We start from the raw sequence: 12,538 nt of genomic DNA, 5'->3' as shown, positions 1-12,538 counted from the left end.
AGTTCAGACAGGAACCACTTTGGCAAGTTTACTTGAGTTTATCGAACACAATTTATCTTTGGCGGTATGGTTCCTTATGGGGGTTCTTGCTCCAGAATAATTGAACATACAAGAGCTTTAACATTAACCCCCGGAACCATGAATTTAGAAATACATAACAATTAAGACTTTTAACAAAGTCTTTAAAGCAAACAGTGATAATCATGTAGATGTGGCAGTCTATCCTGTATCCTGGTTATGAAGATGGGTGTCTCTCAGCAGTGAGGTCCATGCCAGCTAAGATTTTGGAAGCCTCATTGATCTGAAACAAACAAGACGACAGCCAGAAGGTGCGCAGTAATGTGCTCATGCTTATGATAGGGTGGAGGGAGGGAGCATACTTATTGAGCAGTAGTGCCACGTATATATATATGTCCCGTGTCTAATAGGAGAGAGGTGGTGATTGGAGAGATTTGACCGCATCAGCTGTTCACAGTCTTGCCTCCGTGGCCTGACCGAACTAACGCTGTGCACGATAAAGGCAAGATTCTTCACAAATGTGAGCCAGTAGTTTTGGAACTGAGTTGATGGACCGATGAGACAAAGATTAACCTTTATCTAAGTGATTGGAAATGATAGAATAGGAAAGATCACAATATGTTTATTTTACAGTACATAACCATGATTTGCCAAGATCTAAATACAGAACAACTGCACAGATCAGCTGGCAAACAGAAATAATACTGACCAGGGCTGCACAATTAATCGCATGCGATTGTCATGCTGGTCTCTTTAGTAAAGCTGGTTCTGTGATTAGTACTAAATATCCATCACCTGCTTTCAAATGGAGTGGCACTTACTAGACAGAGCCGTAGTTCGCTGACAAGCTACTGCGTTCATCAACATTGATAATAATCAGAAATGTTTCTTGAGCAGCAAATCATCATATTAAAATGATTTCTGAAGATCATGTGACACTGAAAACTGGAGTTATGATGCTATAAATACTGCTTTGATCACAGGAACAAATTATATTTCACAGTAAATTAGACAGAAAACAGTTATTTTAAATTGCAATATTATTTCCCCATATAATTTTTGTAGCAAATGCAGCCATGATGAGCAGAAGCATTTTTTCACCTGTCTGTGTGAAATACTAATTTACTTTGAACAAATGCACACTTTAATCAATCACAGCAGATTCTGATTACAGACCGACATTACGAAACTGCACCAGAAATGTCACATTCTACTTCTGTACATGTTAAGCTGCTATAATACCATAAACTCCCCCTCCAAAAATCTGACATGTTGTATCTCATGCTGTGTCAGGCTTTGAATTTCAAAAAGACTTATATAAATCCAATTTGGGAACTGAGATGTTGACAGGAAGTGGAAGCAATGAGGTAAAGCGGCAAAAATAACCTTTAGATAGAACATGAGTCAAACATGGGCAGATAACGACATGTTTAAAAATTAATAGGATTAATCCATTAAGGACATTATAGCCACATGATGAGATCAGAAAGAAACGACAGACTAACGATACAAGCTTAAGTGAAAATCCATCCCGACTCTTTGATGAAGTTGCAAAGCTTCTTAATTTGAGATTGTTTTAATAATGAGCATGAATGGTCAGACGAGGTTTAGCACAGCTGTGCTTTTGAAGGACGCTAATCTGAGTGTGTGTTCACCGCTCACTGTTTGTGGAACAATGTGTATTTTTGTGTGGGTGAGGACTAAGACAAAGACTCTAAATCTAGTGAGCTGCTGTGCTGTTGTCTACATATTAACTGAAAATGATCCTTATAAAATGAGTCATCATTAAAAAAAAACTTAGTGGTTGGTAATATTTTTGAAATTCATGATTAAGGAGACACTTATTGTGGCCACATTGTATAATTGTTTTTCCTCGTTTTAGTCAATAGTTGGCATGTGTTATTAGTTTGTTCCCTCGCTTTAAGTAAATGAGTACAACATGGTAATGGTTTTTAAATGAGGGAACAAATACATTTTGGGGGGAATGAAGGGGTTTTATTTGTGGCTATGCTTTAACTAAAATGAGAGGACAAAGAAAAGAATAAAAAAAAGAGCGAACAAATTCTTAATTTGTTAGTATGAGAAATATATTTTTGTCCGCATATTATATGCAGGGCTCCGTATGTCTTAAGTTCATCAAGGCTGTATTTATTTTTATAGTATTAACAGTAATATTGTGAAATATTATTACAATTTATATAATATTTTCTATTTGAATATACTGTAAAATGTCATTTATTCCTGTGATCAAAGCTGTATTTTCAGCATCATTCCTACAGTCTTCAGTGTCACGTGATCTTCAGAAATCATTCTAATATGATGATTTGCTGCTCAATAAATATTTCTTATTATCATCAATGGTAAAAACAGTTGTGGTGTGTAATAGTTTCATGGAAAAAAGTGATAATTTTTTTCAGGATTCTTTGACAAACAGAAAAGAACAGCATTCATTTAAAATAGAAACCTTTTGTAACATTATTAATGTCTTTGTTACATTTGATCAATTTAATGCGTCCTTGCAAAAAAAAAAAGAAAAAAAAGTATCTATTCAAATTATTTTTTTAATTAGAATGGATTTTTTCATGTTGGTGAGACGTACATGTTTGGTAGGCTGAAGGCTGACTATAACCAGCTTCCTTCCAGTGTGTTTGGTTAGAAGAGGCAGATCTCTATTTTTTTTTTTTTTTTTTTTGTTAAATAATAATAAGTTGAATTAATAGCCAGGTCATCTTAAACAAAATGTATACAGAAAATTCTGAAATGAGCAAAATGGGTCAAGAAGCTTGAAGAATGTTTGCTAACCTGACATTGCAGAAAACATCAGATACAGAATAGCAACGTGCAACAGCGGAGAAGAAAAGGATGTAAGTTATTCACAGACCTGAACTGAACTCTTACATGAGTTCAGCTGTAACAGCTTGTGCTTTTTCTCATCACTGTTTCTAAGCTTGTCTGAAATCTTTTTATCTGAACATCATTAACTTTAAAGAACACACTTCAGTACAATACTCATGTTTAATTAAAACTAGGGTAGGCAATTTTGAAGAGGCTAGAAACAGCAATACACATAAGGAGATAATTATCCTTTACAAAACATAATGAATACTGGTTTCCGAAAAGCTCAATTAATTCCCCATGAACTACTATGACCTGGATGAAGAAGAGCTTTCTTAATGCATGACTTAAAGAAAGAGATTTGCTGAACCTTCCTTTCACCAAAACATCCAAAATCCAGACATCTTTCGAAATGGATGATCGCAGCAGGCTAAGAAAAAAAAGGATATTTTTCTTGTAAAGAAACCACTAGTGGCCTCAGACCATGAGAGAGAAAATTGAGAGTGAAAAACAGCAAAAGTGAGAATTACGAATCTTCTTTAAGTCTGAGCAGGAGATTGTAGGCACTTGATTGGTTTTTGAATCTCATGTGGTCGTAGGAAACTCATCGGCACTGTCCTGATTTCACCTAAACACACTTTCAATCCCAGAGTGCCGTGTATCCACTTGGATGTCACCTGCTTTGATGAGCTAAAACCCAATTAAAAGACAAAAGGTGGTTACATTTCAAAGAGGTTTCAGTCCATACCCGATGAATTTTAGCTTAATCCAACACTTGCTCACCAATGGGTGCCGTCAGAATGAGAGTCCAAACAGCTGATAAAAAAAAAAAATAAAAAATCACTAATGATTCCACAAGTAATCCCCGCCACTCCAGTCCATCAGTTAATGTCTTGTGAAGATGATCTATTGCTGAGCAAGTGACGTAATGCTAAATCTGTTCTGATGAAGAAACAAACTCATCTAGTTTGGATGACCTCAAGGTGAGTGCATTTTCAACACATTATCATTTTTGGGAGAATTAATCCTTTAATAACTCACATTCCAATTTCTAAACATGAAGTATCTCATTTATAAATGATTTAATATCTAGTGATCTTGAAAACTAGGAAACAGTTATACAGAAAGACGCATACAGCTTTGTAATACCTTGACAGACTGGAGGAACTCAAACTGTAAGTGTGCTTTACACATTCGAGCGGTGTCTACTTCCAAGGTCACGTTTATTATCTTTCAAGCTGCAGTGGATTTTAGAAAGAATGTGGAAGCCCAGAGGACAGTCATGGGTCAGATGTGCAGCAGGTGTTGTGGGATGGTTTGTATGTGTGTGCAGTCTTGTGAGATGGCCGTACGTTAACTGTAATATAATTAAGCTGGATCTGGTGCTGTTGATACAATGATCTGAATCTAATCTATTCATTTGTCCTGAAGCCGAAGGATTTGCATGCAACACATCAACAAGTTTGATGTTTGACAGCATTGTACAGGAAGTACACACTGGCTATGTATACATTAAGTCAACGTCATGATTTATTGCTCTATATATTCCTGTGGACATTTAAAAATTGTCATGAAACTGAAATTATTCTAGTTAACTACTATACAGTACATAAGAGCAAAGCTAGTATCTGCCTTTGAATTTTTAATTTCCAAAACTTATTTTAGAATAAGATCTCAATCTTATTTTAGACCTGTAATTGCTATTTGCCTTGTTCTCAGTAAGCATTCTTAATTCCCTAAATATAATGGCCTTCTCCCTGTATTATTAGAGCACACCTTCTCGTTCTCTGGATACTTATCTTCCTTACCGACATGCTTCATCAGCTCTACTCAGGTCTCTGTCAGGCAGTGAGTCCTTCCGGTCCAATATAGTGCTGATCAGCTTCCCTCTGCAGAGAAAACACACACACAAAGGTAAGATGTTTTATAAATGTATTGGATTTATAAATATAAATTGTTGTAATTAAGCATTAGCATTATAATACATATAAATCAGTTTGGGTTCTTCTCATGATGTTTTTTGTCTCAAAGTTAAAACTGATTTATAATTTAATTATGTGATAGATTTTTAGTGATTTAATTATCTACATGATAGATACTTAAAGTAAGTCATGCTTGTGAGATGTCATAGCTGGTAAACCTGGGATGTGGTATTGGTATTCCGAGGGATGTACACAAGTTCTTAAGTGACACCAATAATCGATAATGTAAACAATGATTTGTCATGATTATGTGTAACAACTTTACAAAATTAGTCAAATAGGAAGCTATTTTTAACTTTCAAAGTCATAAATAGGACATTCTTCAGCAACATACAGCACATAGCACCCATACATCTGACACAGAACTTTATCTTAAGAAATTTCTCCTTTCTTAAGACGATTTTCATGAGGCTGGCCCCCTGATGACGTAACACTTGCCTGCTGCAAAGTCAGAGGATGCTCATGGCTGGATTATAAAGCGAAGGAGCCGGTGCCCAGGGGCCTCAGACTGGTTGGGGCCATAAAAGCCTGAGACTGCCAATGACAACTGAGCAGATCCCTAGGGCTCCCGAGGGCCCTCAGCACAGACTCTAGCAGGCTACGGACAGCTTCAATTACTAATGTCAGTCATTCAATATTAGCCTCTGAAAAATGCCTTTTTTTATTTGTTTAACAACTGTTTTTAACATTGATAATTATCACAAATGTTTATTTAACAGCAAAATCAGCATATTAGAATGATTTCTGAAGGAACATGTGACTGAAGACTGGAGTAATGATGCTGAAAATACAGCTTTGAATCAAAGGAATACATTATCAAATATATTACAAGGAAACAGTTCATTTAAATTATAAGTGTTGCTGTTTCTGTGTTGAGCAGATGTGTTTTCTGTAGTATAGTTTCAAAAAGCTAAAGTCAGAGCATTCTGTTTTTGCTTCAGATTTCGAGATTATACAATCTAATTCAGATTAAAAAGTTTTCATGCTGCATGTATGCAGAATCTTTGTGTGGATTGTGATTTTAAATTGGAAAGAGCACAGGCAAAGCATATGAAGAGATTTAGTTTAATTCTAGTCTTTATTTTTTTGATTTGGGGTTTGTTTTAAAATTTCTGTTTACTTACAAAGACATGTGCAGCATTTTACCCAAGCAATAATCAAAGGACACTTTTTCATTTATAATTTGTCTAAAATCAAATTTTGTTAAAACAAATTGTGAGAAAATCATATTGTGAAATCAGTATCATGAATCGAAATCAGTATCGATACAATATTGCACCGAGAGTTGAGTGATTGTAACATCCCTACATTTGACCAATGAATTTCCAGAACCTTGTCAGTCATTTGTAAGAGCCAAGTTTTGGTTCACTTCAGTTCCACATGCTAGTGAATCATCTCATAACAAAGTGCAGATGCAATGTAAATAACAGATTCATTGCGCAGTTTAGAAAGCTTCATTGATTATAATGAAACTTTATGAGATTGTATGTAACTTGATTTGTGGACACTGCAAATATTTTATGCTGGATTCACTCTTGAAATAGGAATTACTAACACAGTGAAATCCATAACAATAGACAGGACAAAAAACATGTGAGAATGTGCTTAAAAATGGAAGGCCAGCAACAGATTTAAAGGTAGGGTGGGTAATTATTCTTAGAGGCTAGCAATAGCAAGCTTGCTATATATTTTTTCACTATAGGCATATAATAAAACATTTTGTGTACCATGAAATTCTGTCTTCTTTCAATCATAGAAAATCATGATGGACTTTTAAGGTCCATTCCTTTGAAATGTTGCAATCACCTGCAAGATCGGAGTCCTCTTGAGTGCTTGCCATCGCAGTAGCGTCCGGTTGGCTTCAGACCCATCACTTCGATTAAAGTGTGCCGAACACATTGCCTGAAACAGCCCCGGACACAAGTGCTTATCAGTGTGACAGTGGCAGTACCTGCACACGACCCGCTGTCTCCTTTGATAGAGATTTGTGTTTGTGATGAATAACACAGCACTCTCACAGCCTTTATCTGCTAGAAAGAGCTATGATGCACATTCAAATTCAATACTGCATGTTCAATGCCAAACATGCACAGTGAACTAGAATCAATATGTTTTTGGAGATTACAAATTCATCAAAGTCTTTTCTGTAAATGCTATCGGTTTTCTTTACCTATTTTTCTGTCCAAAACTGGTGGAATTTTGACAAACAAACAGCAATATTTAGAAAGCATGCAGCGTTAAGTCAACATACAAAATGCCTTATAGTTTATAAAGTCTATAAACAGTGAAGGAATATTTCAGGTTCAGCACAAGTTAAGCTCAATCAATACAACCCAAGATGAGTTTGTTTCCTCATGGGAACAGATTTGGAGAAGTTCAGCACAACATCAATTGCTCACCAGTGGATCCTCTGCAGTGAATGGGTGCCATCAGAATGAGAGTCCTAACAGTCCCAATAATCCACAAAACTCCAGTCCATCAATTCACATCTTGTGAAATGACATCAAGGTGTTTTAAATTTAAGGCATCAATTTCATTTAAAATCCCAGTCCATAATCCATAATTACACTTCCTGCTGTGAAATGTCCATCCCTGTTTTTTTGTCACATTAAAATCCATCAACATTTGTTTAGAGCTGTTTTGGACTGTTTTTGTGTAGAAACAGTGCTTGATCTGTGCATGTTTCTCTCCCGATTCAGACAGGACAACTTTTTCCTATGGAGAAAGCAATATTATAATAAATAGAGGACTAAAGTTAAAAACGTCACAGTGATGGATTTATTTATTACGAACACACAGCTTTTCACTTCTCAAGATGTTAACTGATGGATGGAGAGGTGTGGATCACTTGTGGATTATTGTGATGTTTTTATCAGCTGTTTGGACTCTCATTCTGACGGCACCCATTCACTGCAGAGGATCCATTGGTGAGAAAGTGATCATGGGATGTGAAGCTGAATTTGTACAAATCTGCTTTGACAAGGAAACAAAGTATTTTAATCTTAAAAGACTGGCTCCATTTATGTCCACTGTAAGTTAGATTTTTGCTTTTTGGGACAAATTAAAATAATGTTTGTGGTAATAAACCAGAAATGATTTGACTAAGCTTAACCTGTAATGATCCCAATTATTTGCTTGAAACAGATTTTACTTTAAACTATGAGAAAGTGTTTAACATACAACATTACACACTTCAGCTATACATTAGTTTGAAGGTCTTTCTTAAGACATTTGAAACTTTGCAAGGTTAAGTTAGACTGAAGGTTGTTTCCACCGCTATGTGCTGCTGGTCAAATAAATCATTTAAACTCTGTCTTTTCACATCATTATCTGCTCTTAGCAACCAGTAACACAGCAACAAGTTTAAAACAATCCTGAAGGTCTGGTACTTGTTAAACTACATAAGACATGGTTATTCTTGCAGACAGACTTCATTAACATGTTCAGATTTTCATCGATTACATACTATACTTGCTGCACTTCTCACATTCTTCAACAAACATGTTTCTATGCAGCTCAGACAATCGATCCCTAGCAGATACAGAGAGAAATAAACATACCCAATAAGAACAGAAAAATGAGAAATTAACACAATCCATAACAAATGAAAGAGGAGTGATTAAAGAAAGGATGAGTAAATCATGACAATTCCATCAATATGACTGTAGGTTGTTTAAATCAGTTCAAATCAGTGCTATTTTAATATAATTCAGGTAGTAATACAGTTTTTAGAATGCAATGTAATCTGTAATTTTTGTCAGTTTTTTTGTGTGTTTTTGTTCAAATCAATTTTAGTTTCCTTTTTTTTGTGTTTACACGTTTAGACAAGTGTTGTCGTCATTTACATTTTATTTTGTATTTTTCTAAAATTATTTAAATAATACAAATGAATAATTTTTACATTTTAGTTGGAGTTATTTTAGTACTTCAGCTAAAACTAAACAAACATGTCAAATATTTCCTAAGCAACAAACTGAAATAAAATATTTTTTTAATGTTTATATGATATAATGAAGTTTATGACAATAACCCTAATTCAAATACAAAACATTACATAACATAAAAAAATACAATACAATATATGATGACTGAGGGCTTTTAATTATGTCTGCTTGACTAAAATGTGGAATTCATCACGTCAATATGCTAGATTCAACATTAACAGCTTCAAGTCATTTGCCTGGAACAAGACATGCTGATTGCCTTCGTCTGCAAGAAAATTAAGAGCTAATCAACATGACATATCTGACGTCACACACGGGACAGAGGTCAGAACTTTTGATCAAAACAGTATGAGAGCATGAAGCCAGCCAATCAGACTGGATGTTTTTGTGCACAATATCTGTCATTACCTGGGGAAGCCGGAGCGCAGGTGAAGGCCGTGATGAGGTATTTGAGGTGTCCTGTCCTCTGCAGCGGTGCCACGTGAGTCAGACTGAGACACATGATGTTAAAGTGAGGCATCTCCTCCGTTAAGACCTCTGATATACACAGACATCACAGCACAGAGATCACACACATGCTTTAGTTGAAATATAGTCTCTTGTCCTTAATTTCAGTCAGGAGTCTTTTTGGCTCATATCCTGAAAAACTGAATTTTCCTTGATCTTTTACAAATATAGAGGTTGATGGATATGAAAACCGTGTCAGTTTCAAAACTCAAAATATATAGGGGTAAAATAATACATTTATAAAGGAAGCCAAACCGCAAAAAGATCTAGTTCTGAAATCTGTGCACAATGACATCAACATGCAAATATACATATTAAGTACAAATATTTTACCCTTCAAACGTTTTTTTTATATACTTGGATTCATCAAGAATGCATTAAATTGGTCAGAAGTGACAGTAAATACATTTCAGACAAAGGCTGTTAGGAACTTTCCATTAGTGAAAGAATCTACAATATGAAGAACTGTTTTCAACATTGATGATAATAATCAGAAATGTTTCTTGTGGAGCAATTCAGCATATCAGAATGATTTCTGAAGATCATGTGACACTTAAGACTGGAGGAATGATGCTGAAAATTCAGGTCAGATCACAGGAATAAATTCGATTTTAATATATATTTAAATAGAAAACAGATATTTCAAATTGTAATAATATTACTGTTTTATATTTTTGATTTAAAAAAATTGTGCTTTGGTGAACAGAGACTTTCAATTCAATTCAAGTTTATTGAACAAATCGTTGCAAAGCAACTTTACAGAAAATTAAATTTCTTTAATATTTAGTAGTGGCTTATCAGTAGTGACTGTCACTTTGTGCATGTGGCAGAAATGTATGGAATAATCAATGAAAGACGTAATCAAACAGACAATGAACTCTATTAGCAGCAATCATTATATGATGCAATCAAAATTATAGCAAAATTTGGTAGTTCTGTATTTTGCTTAAGGGTTAGCATTATTTGAAGTCCTCTGAAGGGACCTCAGACTTATTTTATAAAATAAAAAAATCTTATCCCAAACTTTTAGTATTGTGCAGTGAATAGTGTGTATAGATTCGATATAATAAACAAAGAGCACGGTGGTAGAAACATAAAAAAAAAAAAAGTGATGGGTTTAAATCCAAGTGAAATTAAATGATAAAATGCATACTTTAAAATACATGCATGTCAATCCATCAAATGCATAAATTATACCAGACTTATAGTGAATACCTGTGTTGTTTTAGGTTTGAAAATGATTATATAAAACTATTTTTGGTGCAAGAAACCAGTGAACTTCAGAAGGAAAGAACAAAATGACTCTCTATTCCCACAAGCCTTCCTCTCCGGTCTGATCCTCTTCTCCCTCTGTGATTCAGAGAGCACTGCTGAGCTGAGCTGCTGGGAATCTTGGGATTACAAAGACAGGGTTTTAGTTATCATAGGGAACAGCAGGAGGTCACTGCACTTCCTAATAACTGCGGATGGTGTTAGAAGTTCACTTAAACGGGCAGAAATCTTGCTCTTGTGCACTTGGGATTTTAATTTAACACACACAACAGCCAATCCTGCTGAAATCCGGTTTGCTTTTTCATGCTTTTCTAGTTACACACATGCAGAGGCTTTTGCTGCCTGACTTATCAAAAGTTTTCTGTTCTGACTAAACTTGGATAAGCACTTACAAGTACTACATAACCCCCTAAATAAGTCCTATCCAGACTTTAGGCTACTGATCAAAGTTTTGTACACACTGCAGCTTATTCTGGCCAAGAATCTCCTGCTCAGACAGAAAGAGGGCGTCTGAGTAACACGTTAAACGTCACACACAGTTAGCTTTTCCTTAATGTAACATTTGGAGGCGGGTAAATCTGTAATCGGATGAAAACAAAAGTATGCTTGCTCACTAGGTATCTCAAAATGACAACTTTCGACTGTCTTTCAAAGATTCAACGTCAAAAACTTTAACAAATGTATGTTTAGTTCTTCCTGAAACAAGTTTGTTTCCCGGTGCAGCACTGATATAAACCTGTGCACTCTGACTTTTGGAAATTGCATCAAGCCAAGCAATCAGACTGGAGCTCAATGTTTGAGAAAGCGCTTGACATTTTTTGTGTGCAATACATAGACGGTCAGTAAACAGAATGTGGGCACGCCGTCTGAGCCAGAGACTACGTTTATCCCAAGTAAGCTCTTCACTTATGAAATACTGCATAGCACACCAACCAGCTGTGCAATGTGGGAAATTGAAGGGATATTCTAGTGCACTGCTGTTTAGATCAATATGCCTGCAGAATATTAAAACACTCAAACATGAAATGTGTCAACTTGTTCCCTTAAAGTAAGGCCAGAGAGAGTTTCTGTCTATATACATTTTAGAATAATAGTTCAACTATAAACACAAGTTTTATACTCACTCTCACATCATGCCAAATAGTGAAGTAAATAGTATACAACATAGTATAAAACACGCTTGCATTGATTATTTTTATGCTTTTTATTTCTTGCAAACATTTTGAATCCACACTACCATTTAAATGTTTTGGGTTAGTAAGTTTTTCCCAAAGAAATTAATACTTTTATAAGGCAAGGGTGCATTAAAATGATCAAAAGTGACAGTAAAGTCTTATATTTCATATAAATGTTTTTCTTTTGAACTTTCAATTAATTACAGAATTCATTCCGCGGTTTTTTATATAGATAATAATAAGAAAAATTCTTGAGCATTAAATCAGCAAATCAGAATGGTTTCTGAAGGATCATATTATAACTGAAATAAAATGAATAAAAATTATATAGACGTATTTAAATACATTTTGTGACATTAATTGTTTTATTCCATATTTAATAAATAACAAAAAGACAACAAAATTACTAAAAAATAACTACAATTAAAATGAAATCAGAAAAAAAAAGAGATTTTTGAATGCTTAAAATTCAACTTAGCATCACAGGAATAAATTACATTTTATAATATATTCAAATAGAAAACATTTTAAACTGTAATAATATTTTACAATATTACAGATTTACTGTATTTTTGATCAAATAAATTAGTGGTAAGTGTTGAGAGACTCTAAAAAAAAAAATCATTTTAAAAAGCTTGCAAGCTCAAAATTCCAAACAGTATTGTACATAATGGTACACACTTATTTAGTTAAAAATTACAGACTAGTTTTGATGGGGGAAAAAAAAAGCTAAATAAATAATATTATACAAATGGCAGATGCTATGACATAAAGTGCATTCAAATTATACATTTTATTAGTAGCA

The sequence above is a fragment of the Carassius auratus genome, chromosome 2, assembly GCF_003368295.1.
Source record: "Carassius auratus strain Wakin chromosome 2, ASM336829v1, whole genome shotgun sequence".
Taxonomy (NCBI): Eukaryota; Metazoa; Chordata; class Actinopteri; order Cypriniformes; family Cyprinidae; genus Carassius; species Carassius auratus.
Note: the sequence above shows the minus strand (reverse complement) of the source record.